Genomic DNA, 7,649 nt, shown 5'->3' on the forward strand with positions numbered 1-7,649 from the left:
TCCTCCTCCTCCTCCTCCTCTTTGTCTTCCTCTCCCTCTTCCTCTTCTTCTTTTTTTTTGTACTGTGGATTGAACTCAGACCCTTGCTTGCGCTTGCCAGGTCAGTGCTTATGCCGCTGAGCTATCTTCCCTGCCCTGAAATTGACTTTAACATACAGATCCTCCTTGACTTATAATGGGGTCATATTCCCAATAAACTCATTGTAAATTGAAAATGGTATGTCAAAAATGCACTTAGTACATCTAACCCACTAAACACATGTCGTAGTGACCCAGAATGCTGTAGTCTATTAGTTACTGCCTTCTGTGATTGTATGGCTGACTAGGAGATGTGGTTGGTTGCTGCTGTCCAATATCATGAAAGAGGATTATATGGTTTATTGGAGCCTAGGAGAAGATCAGAATTCAAAATTTGATATATTGTTCCTGTAGAATGTATGTTGCTTTTACTATATTGTAACCTGAATCTGAGACAACCTGTGTTTAATTCATTTTAGAAAGACATAGTGTTCATGCTAACAATGGAAATGATTTGCCACAAATCGAATTAAGTAGAAAATAAATGCAATAAAAATAAAGCAATGCTATTGAGTTCTAATTAAAAATTGTAGTTTTTGGAAAGCTCTGAATGCATTGCCTGCTTTATCTATGTTCTAAGGGGGCATAAATAGGAATAAGAGGTCATTAGGGATAGACCAGCATCAAAGTAAACTTCTTTGCAAGGGCTTAGAAAGAATGTAAGACAATGAAAAATGAAATAACCTTTCTCACATGGAGATGCAGTGCTATTCAGTGACAGACTTATGTGTCATCTAGAATTATCTCCTATACCATACAAAAAAGCATCTTTAGTGTACAGAGAGGTGCATCAATACATCTGAGGAAAGACTGCTTTAAGTAATTAGCTTTTTGCTAATGCTGTATATAAAGACGAACCATGACTTCCTTCATTCACAGCAGTACATGATGAAAAATGTTGTTTGTAGTTAAGAACTGCAGTGCACTTCTTAGCAACATCCACGTATGTGAAGCTTTAGCAGGAACATAGCTGTAAAACGGAGAATGCAAAAGACTTCTGAGTTGCTGTGAGAAAGTTTTTTTTTTTTTTTTTTTTTCCCCTGTAGGACTAGTTACTTCCAAGCTTTTGCAGACTCCATTGCAAAATCAATGCAATTAAAGCCAGATTCCTTTGACATTAGAGTGAAAACAAGCCAGAGAGGAAGCAAAGTGGTTTAAACCATTGACCACAGCAACATTACACACATCAGTTGACCCCTTAGACTCCATCAGTGCTACAGCTGTAACTGTAACCGGGGGTGTGACCCCCTTCCCCGTCACTAGCTTTAGGTCAGGACTCCTCCTTCAGGTCTTGCTCTCTATAATCTAGAAGCCAATAGGTTTCCTGCTTGTGGCTACTGATAGATGCCTCTAATCCAAGAAGTCTGGAAATCAATTAATTTCCATCCTGAGAGTTATCTCCCTCATGGATCTTCAGCTCAATGAACAGTGTGTCCATCTTCCCAGTTGCTTAAAATCAGGAAACAGATAATTTCTTAATTCAGATCCCCTTCCATTATAAAATTTCAGTTGATCATCAAGTCCTTTGGAGTCCATTGCTTCAACAAATTTAAATTTGCCAGCTTCTTTCCATTGTTTCCATTGTGTATTGTGTTACATTCTTTTCTCACCTAGACATCTTCACAGCTTGCTAGCTGGTTGCTCTTCCTTTAAGTTTCCTGCTCCAACTCAAGTTTATTCTATGTATTTTGGAGAATATATTTCCCACAGTGAATGTCTTCCTGAAGTATTGCTAGCTGTCTTGCTCAAATGATGGAATCTAGATTCCTCACAGTAGTTTTTTAAATTCACAGAGTCCTTCATTGTCTCACCCTACTTCATCCAACACTGAATTTTGCACTTCTTTTCCTCGGTACCATAATCCCGCCTCGATCACAGCCTTTCCCTTCTCAGTTGATAGCATCTCCATCCTTCTGTGTGTTCAAGCCCAAGTCTTAGAGGCAGGCTAGTGTTCTCTTTCTCTCATATCCCACAGTGAGTCTATTAGGAAATATTGTATACTTGGCCTTCAAAAAAGATCCATACTCAGCCACCTCCGACCACTCCCACTGCTACCACTCTAGCTGCTATCAGATTTGGAAATAACTTATCTGCACAGCTATCTTCTTTTTTCTCCTAGATCTTTGCTAAGTCTTATCAGTGAAGAACATTCTGTCCACATGGTTAAAACCGTCAGGCCATTTTCTCCTCCTTTAGATGTGGCTCTTTGTATCCCCTTTATTTTCCTTAGTACTTAGTGCCTTCTTACATATTATATGTTAATTTGTCTATTGTATTTGTTTATCACTAGTCTTTCCACAGCAGGAAGAACTGTCCAAAATGGCCCTGAGACATGCCTGTCCCATTGTGGTCACCCTAACTTGTGGAGGGTGTGCCGTGTTCAGGTGGACAACAAATAATGAGTCTCAGTTTTTGTTTCACTTATCAGACCACAGTCTCAGAGTGTGAGGTTTTCGGATCCCTGTCTGTCCTGAGAATGGCTGGGGATAGTAAGAGAATGTATCCGTGTTCAAATATTATACACCTCCTGATTCATTAGGTGGTCTTGTCCACCTGTCTTGACTACTCTGAAATTATTTTTCTAGTTTAAGAATAACACTCTTTAGGAAAATTTCTAAACTGAAAACTTACTTCTGTTTTTATATGAACTAAATTAAAAAGCATAGCAAATCAGGAAATACAGCCTAGTAGATAAAAATATAGGTGCTTGTATCAAGTGGCTTGGATTTTAATCCTGATGTGATATGTATAACGTATTATGCTGAATTTCACCCTTCCTAACTCAGGTTTTCTGTTTATAGAATACATACAATACTACTTTCAATAGTCAAGACATGTAGTGATTAGAAATGGAAGGATACATCAGATTTGTTGGAGGGAAGACACCAATAAAGTTCTCGTTCCTGTATAAAAAGTGTGCATATGTGGAGGGTGGAAGAGACCAACTGCCATCTCTTGACTAACTGAGATGGTTTGGGATTAATTGGAAAACCTTGTTTAACAAAAGCTAGTTGGATGAGTGCAGTCTGATGCTAACACTGTACCCGCATCACGGGGCCCTGGGAAGTGGAATTAGATATCTAGGTAGAAGAGCAATCTGAATTTATATAGCCCTTTTTTCTCCAAGTCTATCGAAGTACATACAATCAATTCCTGGTTTGCATGTGTGTGGTTAGCTGTGGTGGAGTTTAATGTCCTGCTGTCTCTGTAGTGTGTGTCAGTTTGGTTGTAGGCTACCTTTCTTTGTTCTCAAGCTGGGATAGGGCTGAAGCACAGTAAAGCAATATAAACTCATTTCAGTAGTGGCTAAAAAATGATGATTAAGATGCAAAAGGGGTTTTGAAAATGTATACAGAGGTTTGCAAAGCAGAATGACAACGAGCTGTGCACTGTCTGCTCATTTGCATTGTTTACATATCATCTCTCTTCCCGCAGTGTGGATAATTAATGTGGGGAAGAGGAGAGAAGCTCGGGTTCAGAACTGGCAATGTCCTGGTGCAAGCCCAAGCTCCTTCCTGTCATACCTGTATCCCCTTGAGAAAAACTACTTCCTTCCCTGTCCCTCAATTTCCTTACCTGCAAGATGGGGATAATTATGATGGCAGGAGTGGTGACAATAATGCTGCCACCAAGGGGGCAAGTAAGGGGCAAGAGTGAAGCCTCCAGTGCGAGGCTCAGCTGAGTTCATAGCTTTGCCACTTACTGGCTTCAGTTTTGTGATCTACCCAAACTGCAGTTTTCTTGACCATCAAACAAACATCATGATCATAACATCTTTTCAGAATGATGTCATCGGATATTATGACATGTGCTATTGTTGGCAAAAGGTTTAGTGCACTGTGTATGCCATGGAGCAGAGTATGCAGTTCATACCTCGGTATTTCAAAATCATGCTTGTATTCGCTTTATGGAATTCTTGTGTGGATCAAGTGAGGCGTTGCTTGTGAAGGTGCTGTGTACGTATAAATAGTTTTAGTTTTACAATCAGTGTATGACAAATAAATGATGTGCTTTATCAGGATTTAACAAGTAACTGATGTGCTTATATGCATAGGTGGCATCTGTCTGCAGTCTTCCCAAATGAGTCCAGCTGTCTGTCCCTCCCCTCTCCTCCTTTCCCCTCCCCCTCTCTCTGTCTCTCTCAATACTGGGAATCAAACTCAGGACCTTGTGCTTTCCAGACAGGTGCTTGTGCTGCTGAGCTATCTCCCCAGCCCAGCTTCAGCAATTTTAAAACCACATCCTTTGGTTTCCAGCAGGGAAACAGTTAAAATTGTATTAAGTCGTTTTCCACAATAAAGGCAAAGAAAGGGTTGCAAATGAATTGAAATCGTATTTCAGGTCCAGAATTCATCAAAAATAAACATGAATCTCAAAAAAGAGTTTGGGTCCATAAGTGCTTTTTAACAGCAAAGATTCAAGTTTCAGATTGCCTGATGTTTTGCCATCATACTTGAGTATTAATAAGCCTTAAATCATTTTTGTGAAGTATTCTTAAGAATTCCTACTTTTCCTTTCTATCATAAACAGGTTTCTTCAATATGATATTCCTAAATGATTAATAGAAAATCTATTAATTTTGACATGTATACCTCACATTGAACTACCTTATCAAGTCAAATAGGTTTTTAGTAGATGCCCATGTAAAATAATTATGACTATGATTAATAATAATTATCTTTCTTTCTTTCCAGGATTTAATTGACTTTGTTTTCTTGCCCTGCTGCTCTGGGCGGGACCCCAAGAACAACACTTGTTGATAACAGTGATAGTGGTATCTCTTCTTACTCTTGATTTTAAAAGTACTATCTTTAGAATTTCAATGTCATGTATATTTGGTGTATATGTATATATGCATATACTATGCTATAAAATTTGAAAGTTATCTTTGATTCCTAGCAAAATAATTGCTTCTAGTTTGATTTCTTTTATCTGCTTTAGCATAAATGACTGTTCTCATATATTTAGACTAAAAACTTAGTCTATATAATACACGCTTTTCTATTTTCTTTGGGTCCATAAAACTAGGACTAAAAGGGAGTTGGGAAGTTTGGGTTAATCTTAAGCAACCACACTGCCTTGTTGTGTAGATTCTTCTGGGTTGGGGCTACTACGGATATGTCAACTGGATTGATTAAATAAACCACTGGAAAAAAAGGAATGCTCATTTTTGAGTTCTCAAGCCAAAGTCAAATGTTATTTTTTTAATTGAGTGATAAATCAAATAAAGCCTTTTTCTCTCTCTTTAAATCATCGGAGGAAATTAGTTCAAAGCAATGCCAAAGCTATATATCTTAAAATACTGTTGGAACAGAACAAAGCAGGAATTTCATATGTCTCTAAGTTCAATCTACTGGAGACAAGTATTTCATTTATGCACAACCATTGGTATTAGGGGCACATAATGCTTAAGGTTAAGGGTGGCCAGACTCTAGAAGTGTCAGCAAGATTCCAGTTCCTACTTCAGATGTTGTACCCTGGGGCCCTGTTACCCCACCATCATCCCAGGATGTAAGCAGAGCATGAAACTTGGTTGACCTGATTCCAGGAATCCAACTCAAGCCATCACTTCCAAGGAAGCTGTAAATTATATGGGCACATACATGTCAACTATCCATTCAGATTTCATAAGGAACATGGATATGGATAACTCATGTTGCAAGTAAGTGTCTCCATGGAGTTTAATGTGTAGGTGTAGAAATCATTTTGTTAGTAGTTGTGAAACAGCTAAGAATGCATTGTGTAAATAACTGGGCAGAAGATTCATTGGGGGTGGAGCAATAGTCAAAGAAACCTTCTCTGAAAAAGTAAGATTTTTCAGTGTTGAGAACATTTTAGTACACAGTAGTTCAGGAGAGGAGGTCCTGGGAGTGTAACAGAGAGCAAGACCTACCGTCTCTCAAATCAGGGGATGAGGAATACATGCAAAACTAGCCTACTTTACAGCGTTTCCATGGAAGAACACCTACATGGAGAAGCAGAGATAGATGAAGCCGTTCAAGATGACAGGCATTTATAGATGGCTGTGTGTATGCGCCCTGCCATTCCCCAGCTAGCTCATGCTCATGGTGATTTCAGAACCGGTTCAAATCTCACCTCCTTCACGTAGCCTTCTCTTCTGAATTTTTAGTCCTTCTTCAGAGCCCTCTTAGCATTTACCCTCTGATACTCCAACTTTATGTACAATATTTGTGGTGATGAATTTAGTTATGTCATAAGTTGTGTCCCCTAGGAAGCAGACTTAGATGGTGTGTAGTAGGATAGTATGCTTAGTAGGGAGGGTGGGCCTTGCTATGACTTGGTGTAACTGCACAATGCTTAGAGATGTATGTAGGGCATACTGGTAGTGGCTGAGCTTGATTAGGATGATTAGAGCCTGAGAAGAGAAGAAGCTGTTTGAATATAATACAGGGTCTACAGGGTGTACAGGGTCTCACTACATAGGTCAGACTTGTAGTGATTCACCTGTTTTCAGCTTCCCAAGCTCTGGGATTGCAGGTGGGCAGCACCACACCCAGTCTCAATCACCTTCTCAGCATGCCCTGGGGGTGGGGCCATCGTGGCATGCTGGATGGAAGGAAGCAGGCGCTTTAGTCCGCTGAGCTGTCAGGCCGGCCCTGTATATTGTGAGGTGTGCATACGTGTACAGGAGTAGGCATGTGGGTTTGGCTGTCAGAGTACAACTGTCCCACCTGAGGTGTTGGTGCTGGCGTTTGCCTTCTGGTGGAGGCCAAGTGCTGGTTGGAAGCCCAGACTCAAAGTGGCAGGCTCCTCCCCTCCAGTATACTAAAGACGGAGCAGGCCCCAGCCCCGGCCCTAACAATGTGAAGTCCCTCCACTTCAATAGACGGCACTATCAACCATAATTAAAGCTAATTATTCCACAGTGCTCTGCATGTGTGTTGGCCTCCAAAGTACCCTGCAATGAGCAGGGAGGCAGCAGGGCTGTTTTTCTTCATAAAAACTTATGAGGAGCGCTGAGCAGATTAACAGCTTTAATGACAAAAATTACCGCTTACAACACTGACTTCAAATCAAAGAACAATATCCGTAGACAGATATTTTCATGGTTTTCATAACAATTCATTATAGGTGGCACCAAGGGATTACATTTTTATTTCCCTTGTGTCGTCTTTCTCAGACTCAGGTTCATTTCTCTTAATGAGGCGGCAGAAGATAAAGGGCAAAGACAGTGTCTCCATGGTGGCTACGAGCCACCAGGCATTTAGGGTCACAGAGCCGTCAGAGCAGGAGAGGAGGGGGCTGAGGAGAGAGAGTGATGGGAGCAAGAGGCTTCCTGCCATAATGAACTAAAATTAAGACATAAATTCTCCCACCTTTGTTCCAACAACTCGACTCAGGGATTCAGCTTTTTAATGAGGGATGGATCAAAAGCAAAAATTATTAGCTAATTAATTGTACAAAGAACCAAAAAAAAAAAAAAAAAAAATAGAGGAAAAGAAATAGGAATGCATCTTCCCATCGCAGTCCTTCAGCAGCAGGATGGTAGGCCCAACTTCAAAGGCCTCATGATGGTGTCAGGAGAGTGAAGATGGGTGTGTGCGAAGCTG

Source organism: Octodon degus, unplaced genomic scaffold (assembly GCF_000260255.1).
Source record: "Octodon degus isolate 3935 unplaced genomic scaffold, OctDeg1.0 scaffold00029, whole genome shotgun sequence".
Lineage (NCBI taxonomy): Eukaryota > Metazoa > Chordata > Mammalia > Rodentia > Octodontidae > Octodon > Octodon degus.